The sequence below is a fragment of the Emydura macquarii genome, unplaced genomic scaffold, assembly GCF_026122565.2.
Source record: "Emydura macquarii macquarii isolate MOO-44397 ecotype Brisbane River unplaced genomic scaffold, CSIRO-AGI_Emac_v2 contig_1676, whole genome shotgun sequence".
Classification (NCBI taxonomy): domain Eukaryota; kingdom Metazoa; phylum Chordata; order Testudines; family Chelidae; genus Emydura; species Emydura macquarii.
Window position 1 is genome coordinate 2,365,050 of NW_027131813.1, and position 9,412 is coordinate 2,374,461.

The 9,412-nt window shown below is 49.8% G+C and overlaps 1 long non-coding RNA gene across 1 annotated transcript; it reads left to right on the forward strand.

The window, feature by feature from the left end:
* The first annotated feature begins 1,693 nt into the window (after positions 1–1,693).
* LOC137158423 (uncharacterized) lies at positions 1,694–4,434 on the forward strand. Its single transcript, XR_010921415.1, has 2 exons — positions 1,694–1,840; positions 4,201–4,434. It is a non-coding gene; the product is annotated as an uncharacterized lncRNA (long non-coding RNA).
* The last annotated feature ends 4,978 nt before the right edge of the window (positions 4,435–9,412 follow it).

The window sequence follows — 9,412 nt, forward strand, 5'->3', positions numbered from 1 at the left end:
CCTGCTCCCCTCCAGCTGTCTTTTGAGACGGGCCCGCTCCCAGATGGAGATGCTGAGTAGGCCTAGAGAGTGGGGCCCCACTGGAGAGGGCAGGAGGGAAATGCCTGGCCTGAGAATCCTATTTCAGCTTCAGTGAGTGCTCCAAGCAGTCCAGTCGCTGTGGGGTGGCATCAGCTCGTAGGTGGCTTTATGCATGTCGACCTGCAGGAACTTAGGTGGCAACGGAGCATCGGTTTGGGGAATATTGGCGGTGCCTCCAAAGTGGATTTGGGCCTTGAAGTACCTAAATGAACTCTAAGTACCCATGCAGTGAGCAGCTATCCAATGTTAGCCGGCTCTTTAATCTAGCAGACAAAGGCACAGCACAGCAAACAGGCATAGCAAGATCCCCTGATAGCACGTCGAAGAAAATAAGGCAGGTATTTTAACACTGAGGATAACTAACCGGTGAACCGATTTACGTAAGAATGGGGATGCAGCCTCCATCCCTTGACATCTTTAAATAAAGGTTGGGTGTCTGTCTAAAAGTCACGCTGTGGTTCAGCCAGAGGTATTTGGGCTTGGTACAGGATTCAGTGGGTGAAATTCTCTGGCCTGTGCTAAACATGAGGTCAGACTAAATGCTCACAATGGTCCTTTCTGCCCTTTCAGATGATCTCCAAAGCCAACCTGTACAACATAAAGCTGAGATATGTGGTCTCCCTTAATCACAGGGACGTCATGTACACAAGGTTGTAAATATCGTTTATAACGTTTTTATTCCGGGAACGAATGCTCTTCCTATATGTGACAGGCACAGGTCTGCCTGAGGGCTAATCTCATGACAAAGATGATGTGAACTCGTGTACGTTTGCAAATGAAATGGATGATGAGTCACAGCTGGTCACTGAAATGCAGCCGCACAGCTGCTAAGAACGGCAGCTAAGAGTATGTGCCTGAATGCCTTGTGGGTTATCATTCAGGCCTGAGTGACATCAAAGACCTTCACCAGGATCCAACCCTAGCAGTAAACTAAAGTTGTTAATGTTAATTTTATCTATCAGCTTTCCTACAGTGCCCATCACGATACGATCGGAGCACCCAATATCAGAATTAGCTTCTTTCCTGCTGTTTCCTTGACACAATTCCTTTGGGGACTCTTTCATTGATAATGGCCAATTCAGAAAAAACATTGGCCCAAACCCTGTAAGACGTGGATTGCTCAAGTCTCTGCTATGAAGAGAAGAGAAGAAGAGAACATCTGTAGAAGCAATGCTATTCCCTCACCCATTATAGTCAAAATTATAAATCTCCATCAGGTCGTTCTGATTGAGAAGCCACTTTCAACTGACAGCCCCCATTCATTAGTGCTACAGTTGGTAGCTTTTTGTTTAATTAGAAAATAAGGTGTAATTTGTCAAATTCCCTCTAAATCCGCAGATCTGGATGTGGGGGAGGGTGAATTCCACCTGCACATCTGGGTGCTGGAGGGAGGAAACCATGCATGTCCCTCATGAGGGTCAGTGGCAGGAGCAACGAACAATGGGCCCTGAGTACGTGGCTGGTTTGCATCATTGTGAGTGGGCCCACTGAGCCGGAGCGACATTACAGCATGTCAAGCACCAAACAACGCGTACTTGGAGAACAGTGAGTTCACACTCCTCCCCCAGCAGCCTGCTGTGTGTCAGCAAACTCTCTATAAATACCAGGATTCCCAACCTCAGCACTTATCCGCTCCTAGATCCAACCTCTCTCCGCTTCTCTTCTCTCCAGACTTGCTGAGATCCCAGCCGACCTCCAGCTATGAGAATCCTCTACCTTGTGTTTGCTGTTCTCCTGCTGGTCTCCATGGCCGCCCCAGGTGAGATGTTAACCTGTGTGGGGTGCAAATAGGAACGGTGGGGTGGGGGGGTTATGAAGGTAACAGAAAGGACTCAGGCTCACGGGTGGTATTTGGTGGTGGGAGCATGTTTTGTGGACAATCTGTGCTAGGACAACTGTGAGCACAAATTAGGTGTCCAGTTGCCTGTGCATTTTTAGATGTGCAGCTGCTGATAGCTAGTCCTGAGCACCTGGCTCTCTGGGTTCCCCTCTAGCGAGTCACTGTGGGATTGTGTGTAAGGAGGTTTCCCAGATGGATGAGCAGCGAGAATTCCACCCTCTCTCCAACCACCAGAACTCAGGCACCTGGGGCCAAGACTCACACCTGGCTGTGATCCTAACGTTAAACACCTGACTCCACGTTAGGCACAAAGATCAGCCAGGCCTGATTTCCAGAGGCCCTGAGCACCCCCAGCTCCTTTGGGCTTCTTCTGAAAATCAGGCCACTTTTATGTAGGAGCCTTGGCTTGGATTTAGGAGCTGACAGGGTGAAAACGCTGGCCCCAGATTCTTAAGAGACGGACTGAACAAAGTGTGTCTGTGGACTGGTTTCAGGGATGAAATTCAGTGGCCCTGAGCATCCTCAGCTCCTATGGACGACTTCTGAAAATCAGGCCACTTCTATGTAGGTGCCTTGATATGGATTTAGGTGCATCACAGCGGGCATCCGAGTGTGAGAACGCTGGCCCCAAATTCTAAAACAAAGGACTGAACAAGGATGCTCTTAACTGCACTCAGGAGCGTCCTGTGGGCTCCGGTTTTAGGGACGTCTCTGCTTTGGAGAAAACCATCTGTGCTACTCATCCAGCCTCTCTCTCCCAAATTCCCTCCAAATTAGGGTATAAGCCAAAGATGCCCCAGGAGCCCCCCTTAAGTAGTGAAGTCAGAGTGTGCTCATGAATCAGGTCCTTTTGCCATAGTGTCGCTGGGGCAGGGCTAGGGAAGAAATTTCCCACCTTACGATTTAAAGGTAACTTCTGAAACATGAAGTAGGCGTGATTCGACTTAATGCTGCCTTCCTCAGTTTGCCGAGTGACTGAAACAGGAGCTCTAAGAGCCAGGGCAGTTCTTCTCCCACTCAGCTCAATAGAGTTTCAACTGTTCTCTCGCTTTGTGAGCCTGGAAGAGCTAGATTTTCCATTAAACAATTCAATGATGCAGCAGAATTGTTTGTGCAATCGGGCAGGAGCCGGGTTCTGCCACCCCCATTATGCTGTGCAGTGACAGGCTCTGCCAGTGGCTCCACAGAAGTAAATCTCCCCTTCCCCCAGCTCTGTGTCCTCTTCTTCCCCAGGACCCCATCTGCTTTTCTTTCTCCTTCCCCCACAGCCCTGCCCTTTCTTCCCCCTCTTGCATCTCCCTTTTTTCCATTCTCCCCACCCAGCCCCTTCTGCCTCTCTCTACTGTCTCCCCTTCACTCAGCTGCACCCTCTGGGCATCTTCCAGCTCACCCTCTGCCCACCAGCCCCCTGCTCATAGCCTTTCTCCTCTCTATTTCCAGCTCCCTTGCCTAGCTGCTTTTCGCTCCCACTCCCTGTTCCTCCATCTAAGACCTCTCCGCCTCCCTCCTCTTTTTTTACTGTGTCTCCACAATCCAGCTGTTCTCGGCCCTCTTCTCTCACTGTTCCCATCTCAACAATCCCCAGCCCCTGGCATTACCCCCACCCCTTCTCTCCGTCTTTTCTCTTTCTCCACCAACCCCTTCCATTACTCCGCGCTCTCACCCCCTCTGTCCTGCCTGCAGCCTGCTCTCACCGGTCCTAGGACTCTCACATACCACAGCCACTGGCCACTGAGTGCCTCCCCATGAACCACCATCTGAAATACAGGGAATGGCAGGAACTCACTTCTCTTTCCAAGGGGATCCCCCATTACCCTGCCCCCCATCTCGTCACTGACTCTGGTGTCTCTCAGGACGTCAGGCAGGCAGTGGTGGGAGCCCTGGTACCTATCGGGGCAGATCTCACCATGGAGGGGCTGGGGCTGGGATGGGGCTTTCAAGGGGACGTTAACTGTGTAGAGGCAGAGGCCTCAGGAAGGGGAAGGCCGCCCGTGCTGTGGTGAGCCGGCCTTTCCCCCAGGGCAAGAAATTGCCATTCAGCTTCCCAGTCAGTCTCATCTCTTGGGACTGAGCATGTGAGTGTCTGGGAAGGGCTGGGTCACTGCTGGGGAAGAAACCAGGGTCTTGTCCTGTGTGGACTCAAGCTCTAAGCCCAGCCCCGTCCAGCAGTGCTACACGTGAGCCACTGGGGGGTTGTTCCAATGGGCACGGACTGTCAGTGCAGCTCCTTTCCCTGTCTAACCCTGGACTCTCTCTCTCTCTCTCTCTGTCTGGTGCAGGCTATGGGCAGAAGAAGGTCTGTCCTGGTCGCTGCGTCAAGGCATGTAGCAAACTGGAGAGGCAGGTACACCCCGGCTATGACTGCAAACTGGCCTGCTGCGTCCCCATCAAGAAGGGGAAATGAGCGTGGAGGGCTCCACCCACCCTGGAAGAGGAGCAGCAGCGGCAGCGGGTTCCCGACTGTTTAGCAGAAATGTCGTTCACTCCTCTCATTAAATAAGAGCAGATCTGGCCTTGGCGTGTGCTGTGTGGGTCACTCGTCTCCCAGGGGTCTCGTGCAGAGTGGGCCCGATGGCCTGTTAACAGGCCTGTTACCGATGGCCCAGGGAAGTGCCCGTTACCCCGCAGCTGTGTCTGCAAAATGGCTCCTGAGAAAGAGAAACAGCTCGTGGGCTTCATCCCGTCACTTTGTTACAGGGAATTTGGTGCTGGTGGAAGGTGCTGGATGGACAAAGGCTGTGGGCGGAAAAGCTCCCTTACACTGCCTGTCCCTGCCCAGCACGCCTCGCTTCTCCCCTGGCGGGATCCCCTCTAAGCCACAGGGCAGAGTTCAGTCTCCATGGCCCACTCAGGCCTTCTCTTCCCTTCAGGGAGCCCCAGCAAGGTTGCCAATTGCGTTGCGGGGACAGAGACCAGGATAGTGCAGGTACATGCTTCCCATGTGCCCCCCAAAGCGCCCCAATTCTCCCCCAGGGGTCCCTGCCTCGCAGTGAGAGGATAATTCAGTCCCCATGGCCTACTCAGTATTGGCCTCTGTGCTGAGACCCCGGATACTGTCTGCACTGTGTCCGCTCAGGGATATTTGCTATAAACTCAGACAAGCATCTCGCTGTTGGAGTAATGGCCACCAAACCCCCATCAGGGGCTTCCTTTTAGCAGCCACTGCCATCTAGGCCAGAGTCAACCTGTCAACATAGAGAGGAGAGACTCCTTCTCAGTCCATTGCAATGAGACAGGCCTCAATGTCCCTGCTGTTCCCCCAAACGCCTTAACAGTAAGGCAAATAATTTCTCAAACTTGGCCATGCCACAAGACCCTTCCCCAGGGCTCTTGTTTCAGGAGGACACTCCCAATAGATGCCACCCTATTCTTTGCCACTTCCGCCCTCTGTCCATATCAGACTGTGACCTTCTTACCTTGTGTGCAAACTGCCCTTGTGAAGAGGTTCCCTGTCTGTGGTCTGCACAGCACACACGCTGACAGTCAACAGAGAGCTGACCTGGAGCATGGTGGCCGGCTCTCTTTATTCACAGTGGAGAGCAGCAGAGGGGAGGGGCGAGGGAGATGAAATGGGAGACAGAAGTAGGGAGTGCAACAGATTATTCAGATGGAGAAAAACTTTGGCTCGTGAAAGGTGGCAGAAAAGCATTCCTCAGTTCAAAAACCGACAGGAAATCGCTGTGGAGCTTTCCAAAGGCAGAAAATGCAATATTCAATCTGTCTGGGGATCCTCATCTCCTTCCCTTCTTGCATATGCATCCTAAAACAGTGTTCTCAGGAAAAGAGGTGTAGAACCTCTGGGGCGAAACCCGGGCCCCACTGAAATCAGTGGAAGTTTTGTCATTGACTTGGACAGGGCCAGGATCTTACCCATGGCCTCCTGGCTCACAGCCCAGTTCACAGAATCATAGAAGATGAGGGTTGGAAAGGACCTCAGGAGGTCATCTAGTCCAACCCCCTGCTCAAAGCAGGACCAACCCCAACTAAATCATCCCAGCCAGGGCTTTGTCAAGCTGGGCCTTAAAAACCTGTAAGGATGGAGATTCCACCACCTCCCTAGGTAACCCGTTCTAGTGCTTCACCACCCTCCTAGTGAAAAACTTTTTCCTAATATCCAACCTAGACCTCCCCCACTGCAACTTGAGACCATTGCTCCTTGTTCTGTCATCTGCCACCACTGAGAACAGCCTAGCTCCATCCTCCCTGGAACCCCCTTTCAGGTAGTTAAAGGCTGCTATCAAATCCCCCCTCATTCTTCTCTTCTGCAGACTAAACAAGCCTAGTTCCCTCAGCCTCTCCTCATATGTCATGTGCTCCAGCCCCCTAATCATTTTTGTTGCCCTCCACTGGACTTTCTCCAATTTATCTACATCCTTCTTGTAGTGCGGGGCCCAAAACTGGACACAATACTCCAAATGCAGCCTCACCAATGCTGAATAGAGGGAAATAATCACTTCCCGCGATCTGCTGGCAATGCTCCTACTAATGCAGCCCAATATGCCATTAGCCTTCTTGGCAACCAGGGCACACTGCTGACTCATATCCAGCTTCTTGTCCACTGTAACCCCCAGGTCCTTTTCTGCCGGAATGCTGCCTAGCCAGTCGGTCCCCAGACTGCAACAGTTCTCCTTTCCCTTGGCTGTGAGATATTTTGGTGTCTGAAAATGACCATCAGCCTCTTTTCCCAGACCCTGTGTCTCTTTGCTCTTTCATCTTCCTTCACTGGAGGAGAGTCATTTTTGCTGCCCACAGGTAGGTGCCATCCCAGGGGCCCTCTCGTGATCTGGGTTGCCTCAGTTTCCTTTGGAGTCCCAAAATAATTCATTTAGAGTTTTCAAAACACTTCCCCTTTCTTGGGAGTCCTTTTCAGATTTCTCAGCTCCTCTTTTAGTTTCAGCGTTTCACAGAACTCTCTCTTAGGGCCTGCATGTTCTTGGTCTAGGCCTCCTTGTCCTGCAGACTCTCGCCTCAGACTCCAGGGTTTCACAGCTCTCCTTCCTGACTCTGTGTGTTCTGCTCCCAATCCTGGCTTCCCTGTCCTGCAGCTTGCCCCTCCAGGCTGAAGTTTCATAGCCCTTTTCCTGGGACTGACTGACTTTAAGGTCTGACCTCCCTGGACCATAACTCATGCCTCAACTGCACAGCCTCTGTGAAGCTGATGCGCAGTGAATAAATGATGACAGTATAATTGTCCACAGTGCAACAGCTTCACCCGGGGAGGCTAAGAGAGCCCCCTATCAGACTGTCCTATGCCCAATCGTTAGCATACTCAACCAAAAGGGAGCAGATTCCCTGTTCAAATCCTTTTTTCCCCCCTCAGATGGAAAAGGAACTTGAACCCGGGACCCACACGTGTTCCAGGTGAGTACCCCAGTCGCTGGCCTAATAGTCATGCGGGAAGTGCTGCTTCTGCAGAGTCTTGCAAAACTGGGACAGGCACCTAACGCCAAGATAGGGTTGACTAGTTTAGTGGGGAGAAGCCTCCTGGGCTGGTTTCTGTGAATCCGCTTCTGTTTCACTCACCTCACTCAGGCTTTGGGAACCAAAGTCATTTTCTAGGTGCCTAAAAGCCAGGCATGGTGATGCTCAGCATGGCCAGGCCTACATTTCTTTGTGCATTGAGCCCTAAGACACCTTTGAAAGTTTTACGACGGACCTAGAGTGTGTGGCATGGTCAAATCTCCCTGAGAGAGGGGAAGTGGCCCCTGCATTTGTTGCTTATTCCCTCCCTCTCGCAGTTATATCTACAAATCTCCATCAGGTCTTCATGACCCAGCAGCCCAGCCTCACGGAGCTTCGTCTCTACACACTCCCTATTCATTAGTTACAGCTGGTGCCTTTTTGTGTATTGAATTATTTTCTTAACTTTCAATTGGACAAATTCCCTCTGACCTGGGTCGCTGGGATCTGAAACAGGGAGAATTGTTCCTGCAGGTGCGGGCGCTGGGCCTGAGTCAGCTGTGAAAATTTCACGTGAACATCCTAACCTTGAAAAACAATCAGTATCGAACACTTGAAGGAGGGGTATCGTTTTGAGCAGGTCTGATGGAGCCAGAGCAGTGCTGAAGTGTGTTAAACAGCATGTCAGGTGCCCTAATTTATGCTCCTTCCCCAGCACCCTGCTTACTTTTCGGGAATTCTCTATAAATGCTGGGATCCCCTGCCTTAGCATTTCATTTCTCTTAGTCTTAATCTGCTCTGTTTCTGTTCTCTACAAACTTATTGAGGTCCCAGTTGACCTCCAACCATGAGGGTCATCTACCTCATATTTGCTGTTCTCTTACTTATGTCCCGGACCACTCTACATAGGATGTCAACCTCTACGGGGTAGAAAAGAGACACGCTGGTGGGAATTATGATAGTAATAAATGGATGTAGTTAGGGACTGAATTCCTGTCTCCAGACAGTATTTAAGGATGGGGCCTGTTTGGGGGATAAACTGTGCCAAACGTACTGAATTGCATGTCTTACTTTTGTACCCAGTTGACGGAGCCTTGGGCAGGACTATTTTTTTAATCCCACTCTTGCTCCGCCCCCACATACCCACGCCCATATTGTTCCTTTCATTTTTATCTCACTCCCATCCGCAAAAATCTTAGATCCCACAAGAGAGACAGATTCCTCCCATGCTCCAAAAAAAAAGGTAAGTAAATATATAGATATATAAACAGAATTCAGACATAATTTTTACCACTAAAAGAATAAAACAAATTTGCTTAAACCATATTAAAAATACTTTAACTCCTGTAATAATAGACATCAAATTTTTTTCTATCCCTTGCTTAAATTTAAGTACTAAAACCTTTATTTTAAAAAAAGAAGAAAAACTAGCTTTCCATTGCTGAAATTCTATTTATGACAAACTGCTGCCATATGTATATCACATGGAATGTCAAAACAAATTGCACCACAATTTTGCCTTAAAAAGGTGCAAGATTTTTTTTAATGATTATAAAAAAGTAACGTTTTTTAAAAAAAATGGAATTTTTTTAAACCACTTAAGCACTGTTTTTAGAACTTTGAAACATACTGTTCAAGTTATTTGTATGTCGGGATTACTACTGCTTTTCGAAAAATATTTAGTGGAAAAACTCACAGCACTGGCAGCAAGCTGATACAACAGACAGTCTGCACGTAGGCGACGTCCCAGAAGAACAAGACCTGTGAGTGTGATTCTGTGTCCTGACATGAGCTGGTGTACTACCCTGGATTTGGAGCGAGGGAGATAAACACATTTAGGAAAGGGAAGCTCAAAGAAAATAATTAGCCATTTCCCAAATAGGCTACTCTTGGTAAGCTGACAAGAGAGTGTTTTCCCACAAATGACCAGTCTGGTTCATGGATTGCTCTGGGGAAGGCAGGAGACAGGCACCCAGAGGCAGGAACGTAAGCTTGGAGGGAACTTTTACCCTGAAAACTTAGACACTGCGTGAGTTTAGATACCCACGGGATTTGGCAGGAGTTTGTTGGATCCTAAACCTGAGTTTTAAT